This window comes from Equus caballus, chromosome 17, assembly GCF_041296265.1.
Source record: "Equus caballus isolate H_3958 breed thoroughbred chromosome 17, TB-T2T, whole genome shotgun sequence".
NCBI classification, from domain to species: Eukaryota; Metazoa; Chordata; class Mammalia; order Perissodactyla; family Equidae; genus Equus; species Equus caballus.
Window position 1 is genome coordinate 54,117,744 of NC_091700.1, and position 12,533 is coordinate 54,130,276.

General features: G+C 32.4%; 1 long non-coding RNA gene across 1 annotated transcript in view; it reads left to right on the forward strand.

Moving 5' to 3' along the window:
* Positions 1 to 12,146, forward strand: part of LOC138918525 (uncharacterized) — a 17,540-nt gene extending 5,394 nt beyond the window's left edge. Inside the window, exons 2-3 of the long non-coding RNA XR_011427984.1 lie at positions 9,022 to 9,088; positions 11,946 to 12,146. This is a non-coding gene — a long non-coding RNA (uncharacterized lncRNA). The remainder of the gene's footprint in view (positions 1 to 9,021; positions 9,089 to 11,945) is intronic.
* The last annotated feature ends 387 nt before the right edge of the window (positions 12,147 to 12,533 follow it).

Sequence of the window (12,533 nt, forward strand, 5' to 3'; positions counted from 1 at the left end):
GCTGCCTACTGGTTAGCTCTTCACAAATTTTCTATTAGCACCTAAAATTAATATAAAAAATAAATTCTGAGTAAATTCTCTGTCTTTCCCCAACTTTCTTTCTTGCCTTATTTTGATGAGTGGCCCTATAGTCCCAGCAGAATTTCAAACTGAATCTTGTGAGTTATCTATAATTCCTCCCTAGAACAATACAGGGTTGTGTTAATAGTTCCTTTTAGTAAATCTCAGAAATACTTTTTCTGTTTACATCCTTTGCTATTGCTTCATTTTAGGCTTTGTATTTCACCTGTTTATAATCCCCATAGCACTCATCACCTTTATAATCTCTACAGCATAGCCTTCTTCTGATCTGTTTCTATCATAGTCCTGGAGTAATCTTTCTGAAATTAAAATCTGATCATGAGTCTCTCACGCCAGTCATTCTTTAATAGTTTTCCCATTTTCTACAGAATAAATTCCAAATTTCTTTTCATACAATACAAATCTTATAGGCTTTGGCTCATTCTTTCAACTCCGTTCCATGTACTACTCTTTTTTCTTTCTCTTTTCCACCACACACACAACCTGTGGTAAAACACTAACTTTTTAAATTTCTCGAGAAAAGCAGATGCTTTTACATGACCCTAAGAACCTCTGTCTCACTACTATTTCCTTACTTAATTTTTCTTAAAGCACAGCTCAAAATTTTGCACCTATTTGAGCGTTTCGTTGACACACACAAACTTAGTTGCTATTTCTCCTCTCCATTTATCCATCTAGTGTATGTATTTCCATAATTTCACTTATCATTCTGTATTAAATGTATAAACATTTCCAAATAACCTTAAATTCTTGAGCTGTGAGGCCATCATTTGTTTCCTTATATTTCAAGAACTTATTTCATTACCTGATATATGGTAGGTGATCAATAAGTGTTTTGAATATATGGTTTCTTGCTTTGGGGTTTTTTCTTCCTCTAACTATGAGTGCCATCTCTCCCTGTTACTCTCTGCCATCTAACTATCCTCCATCTTTTATGGTTCAGCCCTGTTATCCTCTTCTGGACACATTTGCTGACCACTCCAGCTCTCCATTTTTCATATAAACTATATCAATTATGATAACACTTATTTTTCAGTCTTGTGTTAGGATACAAACAGATTAAATTAATTTTCTCTCTAGCCAGTTCATGTATCTGTCCCTCATCTCCAGAAACAGAATCTTAGGTGGGGAGGAGGAGCTGTGCAAATAGACACAACACTGTTCTCATGCACTAAACCTTCTCTTTACGATTTCCTACTTAATGCTCTCTGTCATTATCATACACAATCTCCAGTGTGCAAAAAACCATGAGAATCATACAACTTAATGCATTTCAAAGTGATAGGGGTTTTTTTTCTGTATTTGTTTTCAGCCTTATTGGGATCAATACCTTTCTCAGTCTCAGACTTTCTTATCTTAATATTTCTTCTCAAAAGACATTTTATACAATTTTTGTGATGTTTTCTTTTAACTATGTTATGTCATTAAAAAGGCAGGAATATAGAGTTCTAGTGCCAGAAGGTATGTTTTTCTATTCTCCAGTTATATTAATGTGCAGCATAGATTAATAGCTGGCACTTGAGTGGCAAAAAGGAATAATGCAGGAAATGTGGCATAATGAAGAAAGTGCTTTCCAAGTATATCAAAACTATACTCTATGAGTGTATCTACAGAGACAAGTGGTTTGAATGAATTATCTGAATGAACACAACTTCTTGTAGAGAGCTAATGCCGATGTCACAAATAAAGAAGAGGCAATTTCAATAAATTAGAAAATAATTTATCAAATATTTATTCTTTATCCAGGTGAAAAGTAGTCTAATATAACAGTCATGTTTGTGCATAGAGTCAGACAAACCAGATCCAAATCCTAGCTTTCCTCCTTACTATATGAGTGGCCTTGGACAGTTTACTGGTCTCTAAAGATCATTGGAAAAAATTATAATAATAGAACAACTCATAGGGATATTGTGAGGACTGAATCTTGAGCATATGTAGTAAGTAAGCTAGTAGCATATGAGATATGGACAGAACATATGGAAAATGTTAAATATAGATAAGTAAGTAAGTAACACGTATGTGTGAGACAGAACAGAATTTATAAGGTGCATTAAATATAAAAAGTTAGTAATCTACAAAATAGACTAAAGACAGAATAAATAGAAATGTGAGTGTTGATTATACATAGAGAGGGCTGGAAAGAAAAAATGTTGATCGCACCTCTGTCTGACAGCTCTGTTACCTTCATATTTGGCATCCACTTGGTGACATCCAGTATCATCTTCTTCTTGCCCAACATGTGCTCTACCCTTAAAATCTGCAAATAAAATCCATGGCAGTTTAGCAGGTGAATTCATAAGCCATAGCTGTGGCCACACACTGGTCACTATGCTCTCTGTTAGAGTGTGTGTGCACCGGACTCAGGCAACTTCTGTCTGATTAGGTTTCCTTGCTCCTTGCTTAGCTCCCATTTCCATAACTACATTATCAGCAGGGAAAGTTGTGCGGCAAAAAAAGAGACAGGAATATGGGTATTATGTATTCCAGGATCCAATTGAGGCATACTCTTCACCCTTCTCCACTTTCTATCTATCCTAAGTATATCAATTAATTCCATTGCTTTCCCCTTGCTTCTCACTGTGAGTTTTAAATTGATGTAATAAACTGTGCAACTCAAACATTTTGATCTTGGCAGTTCTATGACTCATAGCACAACTTTTCTGGTAGTGACTTAGGGACCATCATAGCATCAGAGGGGGTTCTCATACAATAGACTGTAAAGAAGAAAAGAGGGAAGGGAATCAGCAAGAACTTCATAAGAGAAGAAATACAAATAAGTAAGTACATGAAAATAATGTTCCAACTAGTGACAAATCAAAGAAATATTAATCAAAAGAATAAAGTCATTTTTAATTCTCATGTATACAAATTTGAAAAAGAATAATAATGGCTCATGTCAACAAGAATGTAGCAAAATGGGCATTCCCTATATATATATGGAGTGCAATTACAAGATATATGAAATCACATAAATATTGAGTAGTGTTTGACCTGACAACTATACTAGTAATATATCATAGGATATACCCATTGAAAATGTTGATGTTGAGTTACATTAATTAATGTACTAAATATTCATTCTACACTCCTAATTCAGAGTACAATATAATAGAATCTCTTTTTGAAATTCATATACATTTGTATGGTTATATACACAAACACTTGAAAGGAAATATAGCAATTTCTACTGGTACTTCAGGATGGAAAGAAAATTGTTATATTTTCTTCTTTGCCTTTTTGAATGCCTTAATTTATTATATTTCTACAACAAACATGGGTTACTGATGTAAAATATATATTAAAAATGCATTTCATTTTAACCTTTTAATTGAGAAATATAACACACATAAATAAAATATAACTATTCAGCTTAACAGACAATTACAAAGCAAATATTCATGTAACCAGATCTACAAATAGAATAATGCCCACTCCAGAAGCATCCACTGTACTTGTTCTTGATTCCCTTCACTGGACTCTTCACTGGTTCTATTTAAGAACTATCTTTCTTTAATGGAAATTATTTCTTATCTTTTTTTTTCCTTAAATGGTAGAATTTAGTCCTGCTTATTAATGACCTCAGTAAATGAAATCATACTGTATACATTTTGCATATAACGTATGCTGTGTTAATTTTTATAGATACTATAAAAGATGAAGGAAATTCTCTCATTTCCTTCTAGTTTTCTAAGAGCTCTTTTGTTTAATGATTTCATCAAATGCTTCTTTCAATTTATTAAGCGTCCATATGAGTTTTAAAGTCTCTGTCAATTTGTTGATATAATGAATTAGAATTGCTTGCTTTCTAATCTTAGGCATATCTTACATTCTTTCCATGGAACCATATTGTTCATGCTGGAATTACTTTGCTAATATTTAGTTTAGGGTATTTGAATGTTTTTATGAGTGAGATATATCTGCAATTTTTATTTCTCATAGTCCCCTGTTGAATTTTGTAATCAAGTTTAGACTCACCTCATGAAAAAAGTTGGAGAGTGAACCTACTTTATCTAGTCTTTGGAAGATTTTATGGAACATTGAGAAAATTCTTTTGGTAGTCAGAGCAATGGCCTCCCAAAGATGTCCATGTGTTAATCCCCTGAACCTGTGAATACATTATTTTACAAGGAAAAGGGACTTTGCAGACGTGATTAACAATGAAGACTTTGAAATGGTGAGAATATCCTGGATCATCCAGGTGAGCTCAGTCTAATCACATGAATCTAAAAAGAGGAAAACCTTTCTTTGCTGTGGTCAGAGACAGACGTGATAACAGAATCAGGGTCAAAGAGATGCTACATCGCTAGCATTGAAGATGAAGAAAGGGGTTCACAAGTCAAGGAATGAAGGCAGCCTTTAGAAACTAGGACAGAAAAAGATAGTTTTCTCTTAAGAATGAAGTCCTGTCACCATCTTGACATTAGCCTAGGAAAATCCATGTTGGATTTTTGATCTACAGTATTGTAAAATAATAAAAATGTGTTGTTTTAAGTGACTATGTTTTGTGTCAATTTGTTACAGCAGCAATATGGAACTAAAACAATTTCTTCCCTAAATTGTATTCCAATTGGTGTTGAAGCTATATGACCTTAAGTAACATTTAGGGAAGATATTTGAATACCAATTTAATTTGGTTAATATTTATGGGTTAATTTGTGTTTTAATTCTTTACTATTTAAATGACTTTTAATAATTAATTTTTGAGGAATTCACTTATTTTTTTCCTAAATTTTAAAACATTACATACATTGCCCATAGCATTTTTTATCTTTTAAAAATTATGGTAAAAACAGAAAATGAGATCTACCATCTTGACAAATTTTTAAGCGTATAGTTCAATATTGTTAGCTATAAGTATATTATTCTACAGTAGACATATAGAAACTTTTATTCTTGCATGGCTGAAACTCTATACCCTTTGAAGAGCAACACTGCATTCCCCACTCCTCTCCCCAGTCCCTGGCAATCACCATTCTACTTTCCGTTTCTATGAGTTTGACTACTTTGGATACCTCATGGGTTCAAGCAGTATTTGTTCTTCTGTGACTGGCTTATTTCTCTTAGCTTAATGTCCTCAAAAGTTATCCACATTGTAACAGGATTTCCTTCTTTTTGAGGTTGAAAAATATTTCATTGCATATATAATCTACATTTTCTTTATTTATTCTCATTCATCAGTCTGCAGACATTTAACTTGTTCCACTTCTTGACTATTATGAATAATGCTGCAATGAACATGGGAGTGCAAATATCTCTTCGAGATCCTGATTTCAAATCTTTTGAAATCTACTTCCCTGATGATTAGTGATGTTGAGCATCTTTTCAACATCCATTGGCCATTTGTACTTCTTTCAAGTCCTTTGCCCATTTTTTAATTGGGTTGGGCTTTGCTGTTGAGTTGAAGGAGTTTCTTACATATTTTGAATATTAATCCCCTGCAATATTACAATCTTCCATATTTGTCTATATATTTCCCTTTACCAGTGAACTTTATACTTTCATACATTTTTTGTTGCTGTTTGACATCCTTTTGTTTTGACTTGAAGGACTCTCTTTAGGATTTCTCTAAGTCATGTCTAGTGGCGATGAACTCCCTGAGCAGGGTTCCAAACAACCATAACATTTGATGCATGCTTCTCTTTCCTCCTGAGGAAGAACTCACAAGCCCTATGTTCTCTTCTGCCATGGAGCTGTGCTGGCTTGGGAGAAAGGCTGACATACATAAAGTGAAATTACTCTTCCTATTCATTTCAATGTAGCTTTTCTCAGCTTTCTGCTTGCCTGAGGTGTTGAAACTTCTTAACTGGATTCTGGAAATCTTGTAGAGGTATTTTGGTCTGTATATTGTTGTTAAATCATTGTTTCTATGGGGGGACAAGTTCTGGGACTTCCTATTCCTCTATCTTACTGATGTAAGTTCTATTATCTTTTACATTTCTGAATGGGTTTCATTCAGGTTCCCTCTTAATCCATGTTATGGCTATTTTTGCTTTTTCTTGTTTCTTTTCTATGATTGATTTCACTTGAGGTTTAGCAAATTTATCAATAATTTCAAAGAACTTACGACTGGCATTGTTGATTCTCTCTATTTTATATTTGTAGGGTTTTATTTTAATTCATTAAATTCTGTCAGTTTCTTATTTCCTCTAAAAATGCCTCAGTGGATCTCACTTTTTGAGTGTTTGCAATAATTTGATATGCCTATTTAAAATACTCTCTAATTTCCATGTTGATTTTTTTGGTCTCTGTTTTATGTAAAAGTATATCTTGTGATTACCAAACATATAATAACTATTTAGTTATATTTTATTATTGCACTGTAAATGAATTCATTGTGGTCAGAATCTATAGTCTGTGTGCTTTTGATCCTTTGAAACATTTTTAACAATTGCTCTATGTTTTAATATGTGGTCATTAAAAAAAATTCCTTGGTGTGTTTTAAAATAATGTTTATTATTCAGATGTTACATATTCTATTCTATAACTATTTCTTAGGCCAAAATTGTTGATCATGTTGTACTTACGCATTAGATCTTTAATGATATTGCTTTTCCTGCTTATTCTGCCAATTACAGGGAAAGAAATATTTAAGTCTCCCAATAGAGAGTTTTCTGTTTCTTCTTGTTGTCATTAAATTCTTATTTTATATATTATTTATGGTATTAGGTGCATATGAAAGTGAAATACTTCTATATTCCTGATGAAATGCAAACAATTATCACTATGAAGTAATTCTCTTTATCTTTATCAATTCCCTTTGATTTCAAGTTGATTTGTCTTGATAATAATATAACTATACTAGCTTTTAAAGATAATTTTCATGAAACATTTTTCCATCATTTTACTTTCAACATTTTTTTCTTTATAATTTATGTGGGTTTCCTGTAAAACTCATAATACTGGATTCTGAATATGTTTTCTTTTTTTCTCTTTTCTGAGGAAGATTAGCCCGGAGAGAACATCTGCCAATCCTCCTCTTTTTTCTGAGGAAGACGGGCCCTGAGCTAACATCCATGCCTGTCTTCCTCTACTTTATCTGTGGAACACCTACCACAGCATGGCTTGCCACATGGTGCCATGTCCCGACCTGGGATCCGAACCGGCAAACCTCGGGCCGCCAAAGTGAAACGTGTGCGCTTAACCGCTTCGCCAGCGGGCTGGACCCTGAATATGTTTTCTTTTACTGAAATATTTAGTCCATTTATAGTTAATATAAACTTTAAATCTCCCATCTCCCTTTGTGTTATCTATTTGTCTGAAGAAATGAAGATGAAAGAAATAATAAATGTATGGGAAAATAATAAGATTGTTTAAATCCATGATGATAATGTATGTGACGTTAAAGAAAAACAAGATAGATTATTGTCATGCATTTTAAATTTATCTTATTTTCCTTAACACCACACACTATCAATAGTGTGGATTCACACAATGTTTATTTATATATTTCCATGCATTTATCTGTTTCTTTAATCTTTATTTTTTTGACTCTCAGACCTTATATTTGGGATCAATTTTCCTTTGACTTCAATGTATTATTTAAAATTTTCTTTAGTGTGGCTGTACAGATGACAAATTTTCTTAGTTTTTGTGAGGAAATGTCATTTTTTCATTTTCATATTGAAATTGCCTTTTAAAATATATTTTCAACTGGCATGAAATTCTAGGTTGGCAGTTATTTTCTTTTAGCACAGTGAAGATATATTTCTACTGTCTTCTGGCTTCTGTTTTTGCTCACGAGAAGTTAGCTATACCTCTTTTTCTCCGTAAAGTATACCATCTAATATTTTCTTGCATCATGGAAGACTTTGTCTTTTGCACCTTATTTTTAAATTATAATGTGTCTATGTGGAATATTTCTGGATATTATCTGTTTTTCATTAGTTATAGAATAATCATTTCTCATCTTCTAAAGTAATGCCACTGCCACATTTTCACTCTCCTTTTATTCTGGAACTCATTAAATATATGAGATATTTATTCTGTTACATATATATGTCTGCCATATGTAATTATAGTTTATATTACTTATATAAATATAATATATAATATAATGTAATTACATTTTATATAAAAAATATATGGTGTCTCTTTTGTATTTTTTATCAGTGCTCTGGATACTTTCTTCTCATCTATTATTAGTTAACTAATTTTCTCTTTAGCTAGGTCTAATAGTATAACATCAAATGTTTCCTTCCCATAACATCTACATTTTGTTTCCAAATTTGCACTAATCTTCTGTATAATTTTATTTTCCTTATAGGTATCTTCAAGTTTGTTGTTGTTTTAAATTTCTTTAAACATAGTTTATAATTTATGTTTGTTATTCTGATAGCTGAAATGTTGATGATTTCTTTCTGTTTTCTCTTAATTTCCCCTGCAGTTCTCACCCATGAAGTCTTATTATTTTTCCTTTTGTTTCTGATTATCATTGACTGTGTGATGGCCATCAATCTTGAAATATTATCTGTAACAGTAATGTGAGGCCTGAGTTGAAGTTTCCTTTCCTTCAGAATGTATACACACTTGTTTTTGCCAAGAATCTGCAAACAATACTGTCTTAGAATCAGCTTAAAACAATTTCATGGCTCAAGGTTTCTTAGATTGTCCAACAAAATTCAGTCAGAGAGGAGGCCTCTGTTTCTCAGTCCCTTCCTGAGGGGGTTGTCCTTTGATATTCCAGCATATTGTGGGGAAGGTAATTTTTTTGGACTTACTGCTTTCAGTTGTCCTATGCTTTGAATTCAGTAAGCTTCACTGGGTAGAATGTTCAAATTTCCTAAAATCTGCATGTATCCTCAGGGCAAAAGTAAATTTAGAATTCATTTATTTCTTTGAATTTCATTCTCCTTGTGATACGTCTTCGTTGTCTTGTTAGTTCTTGATACTTGTGCAAAATTTTAATAATGCATTTTATCCTGATGTTATTCTTTTCCTCAGAGGGAGATGTGGTCCAAATATTCTAGCCTGCTATGACCAGAAACAGAAGACCAGAAACAAACCTTCAGTATGTACTACAGCCTATACAAATAAAATTAATTTTAAAAGATTTTTATGTTCAGAAGGATTATCATATTTTTCTATCTTGATTGACAAAAATTGCATATATTTAGATTATAAAGTGTGATTTTTTAAAGAAATACAATATGGTGCTTTAATATACGTATACCTTGTGAAATGCTTACTACAATCAAGTTAGTTAACACATCCATCACCTCAGATAGTTACAAATTTTTTGTGAAGAGAATTCTTAAGATTTACATTCTTAGTAAATTTCAAGTCTACAATACAGTATTATAAACTGTAATCACCAAACTGTACATTACATCAGCAGAACTTATTCATCTTATAACTGTATATTTGTACCCTCTGACCATCTCCCCGTTTCCCCTGTCAACCTCTGGCAACCACTATTCTCTCTCTTTTATGAATTTGATCTTTTTACATTATATGTATAAGTGAGATCATGCAGTTTGTCTAAATGTATCTAGTTTATTTTCCTTAGAATAATGTATTCTTAAATATAAGCTATATAATAGAAATATGATTATTCTGAAATTACAAGAACATTCAATCGGTAAATAAGTCAGAAAACACAAATCCTTTCCCCGTCTTCATTAACACCTTAAATTATTAGGTTTGAAACAGACAAGTATACTCGTAAGTATACCATCCATGAAAAATGAATTTTAAATAAGAAAACAGATTTTATTCTAAAAAGAGTCACTAAAATGGAAGGATGCTTACTTAGCCAGCTCTTCCACTGATGTAATCTTAAACAGTTGCCTGGATTCCTGACAATTTAGAGAATCTTAAGGCAGAGAAACAAAACTTCCCAGTTCTGCTTTTTTAAGAAAACACGATAGCTCTTGTATTGTTTTAAGATCAAGATTAAAATGAACCTGTGATAAATTAGAAATCTTCTACATTCTATTTTTATTCACAAGATTTGACAGTCAAATATTATGAGTTCCAGAACATGCATACAAGTTCCATGAACAAGAACGCCTTGCTCCTATATGTGACAACTTGTCAAAGAGAAGGCAGTTTACTATACACTTGTCACAAGGCCAATTGTGGTTGAAAAGCCTTGCTTCGCTGATTTCTATAAGCATTTTATAACACGTTTCATTCTTTTATTCATTTTAATAGAACAGTTCAGGCAGACATTTAAAAAGTCAGTGCCAGTTGAATATAATCTTATATTTAATAGCCAAGTTTTTGTCATGATGCTTTGCATTTTCTAGGTTCTGTTCTTTTTCCTTTTCCTTTTGTTTTCAAAAACAAAAGGCTTTTAGTGATAAAATATATATTATATATATTACTCACTTAAGAGAAGTCTGTTCTTTTGGGCAGCCTGAATTTGATGAGGGCAAATTATCATTAATTAAGCATTTTAGAAGGAAAAAAATCTAAAATAGAGAGTAATAGACATATGTGATTTTCTTTTTTTTTCAGCTTTATTGAGGTGCAGTTGACATATAATATTTAAAGTGTACATCATGGTGACTTGATATATGTATACATTGTGAAAGGATTCCCCCTATCTAACTAATTAATACATACATCACCTCACATGTTTATCTTTTTGTTTTTATATTTTTGGTGAGAAAATTTAAATTCTACTCTCTTAGCAAATTTCAATTAGACAATACAGTGTTATCAACTGTAGTCACCATGTTTCACATTAGAACCTCAGATCTTATTTATCTTATAGCTGAAAGCTTGAGTCCTTTTACCAATATTTAACCAATTTTTAATACTTAGAGAGGTAAGTATTATGAAACAATTTTAGGGTTATTCATTTTATTTTTACTTTTTATTAGAGCCTTTCACTAAGGCACTGAATATTAACACAGTATCGTTTGCCGAGTTTGGTGGGCAGAACTCTAAGATTTCTACCTCATGGTGTACATTTCTTGAATAATATCCACTCTTTGAGTTTTGCAACACCTGTGGACACAGTTGGATATATCTCCTATGATTGCATTACATTTTATGGCAAAAGGGCTTCTGCAAATTTTAAGGCTCCTAATCGATTCACTTGAAGGTAATCAAACGGGATTATCCTGGGTTAGCCTGATCCTCTCAGCTGAGCACATGAGAGACAAGAAACAGCAGCATGGATTCTCCTACTACTGACAGTTATAAAAAGAGCCGTGTGGCACGAAATGATCGGTGACCTCAGCTGAGAGCAGCCCTTACTGATGACAAATGAGAAAGTAAGAATCTCAGTCCTACAACCCCAGGAAACTGAATTCTGGTAACAACCAGTGAGCTGAGAAGAGGTCCTTGAGCCACAGATGAGGTTGCAGCACTGACTGATTCCCTGATTTCAGCCAGGTGACAGGACGAGCAAATAATATTGCCATTGATCCAAGATGATTTTCAGATAGGAAAAGACACAAGATCTTCCTACTGGTAGTCTTCCAAGATTATGATTCTATGATCTTCGTGGTGTGGACTAAACCAAGTTACTTAAGGTTTCCATGCTTCAGTTTCATTTTCTATAAAATTTAGTTAGATTGCATTTCTCAAAAGTCTTTTTATATCAAAAGTTTTATAATACTCTGATACTTTCGTAAAAATGCTGCTAATGTATTTTGAGGAAAAAAGTCAGGGTTTTATTTCCATCAAGCAAGCAAATAAATAAAAATCAGTAGTGAAAAAACTTTCTGGGAAAATCAGATTTTCTAATGAGAATCAGGAGCTAAATTTTATAATTTCCTTTTTAAGAGGGGAAGAAAATACCTCTATGTAAACTCATAGGAATGGTGAAAAGCATTTGTGTGAACTTTGAGGAAAGTTAAAAGTACTTAGATCTTTTCCTTTGATACTGGTTTTCTTTTTCCTTCTGTTCCTAGGCCTATGAAAGCTCAAGAAACAAAGTAGAGAGGAGGATGAATTCCCTTCCAATTCAATTCTGTAAATATTCTGTAATAAATAGATTAATGTGAACATGAAAGTTGAATGAAGTCAATACCATTAACTCATGGAAAGCGTAATTATAATAGGGTCGATTCTCACACAGGGGTATCATTCATTTTACCATATAAAAGAAATGTAAGACAATTAACAGTTTCCAAATTAGCTTGTTGGGAGAAACCTACAATAGAGCAATCCATTACTTACTAATGAAGTTAAATTCCATAAAGGAGTTCCTCCAAGGAATTTCTTTTTGAAATAATATTTATGTACAGTTTAGCAGAGGTGAGCATTGATTGCTTATCTCAATTGCAAATTTAGCAAGTTCCCTAGAGGAAAAAGCACACAGATTGTTTGACTGAATTGTTGTGGGTGGTTTAAAATTACGATAAAAGGGAATGTAAAAATAGAAACCATGTGGGTTTCTTTATTTTGCTTGAAGGGAATGTTACTAATTTATTTTTTCTATAAAAAATTCAATGAAATTAGAATTTACATTTTGCTTCCAAATTGGCAATAACAAAGGG